This window comes from Nannospalax galili, unplaced genomic scaffold (genome assembly GCF_000622305.1).
Source record: "Nannospalax galili isolate Female #2095 unplaced genomic scaffold, S.galili_v1.0 scaffold18, whole genome shotgun sequence".
NCBI lineage: Eukaryota > Metazoa > Chordata > Mammalia > Rodentia > Spalacidae > Nannospalax > Nannospalax galili.
The window spans coordinates 5,842,505-5,843,026 of NW_008346548.1; positions in this window are offsets into that span (position 1 = coordinate 5,842,505).

A 522-nucleotide genomic window follows, 5' to 3' on the forward strand; every position below is an offset into this window, starting at 1 on the left:
CCTTGATTCCAAGGGTGGTGATTAGGGAGTGGCAAGCTCTAGGGATCAGTCTCATGATCTGCCAATGGGAGCAACATGTCACAAGGCATTCCTTGTGGCTCCAGCAGTCAGGCCATTGCCTCAGGCCTGCTGTATGGCTGTCAATAAGACTTTCACCCTAGGCTCAAGCCTGTCTCCCACAGGAGAACACACATCATTTTTTTTTTCTGAGTCTGTGTTACTTCACTTAGTATAACAGTTTCTAGTTATATCTATTTACCTGCAAATTTCATGACTTCGTCTTTCTTTACTGGCTGAGTAAAACTCCATCTATAAATGAACCCCATTTTTATTATCCACTCATCATTTGAGGGACACATAGGTTGTTTCCATCTCTTAGCTATTGTGAAAAGAGCAGCAACAAACATGGATGTACAAGTATCTTTGCAATAGGATGAGTTCTATGAGTATATGCCAAGGAGTGGTATAACTGGGTCACTTCATTCTGATCAAAGGAACAATAAATCAAGAAGATATTACAAT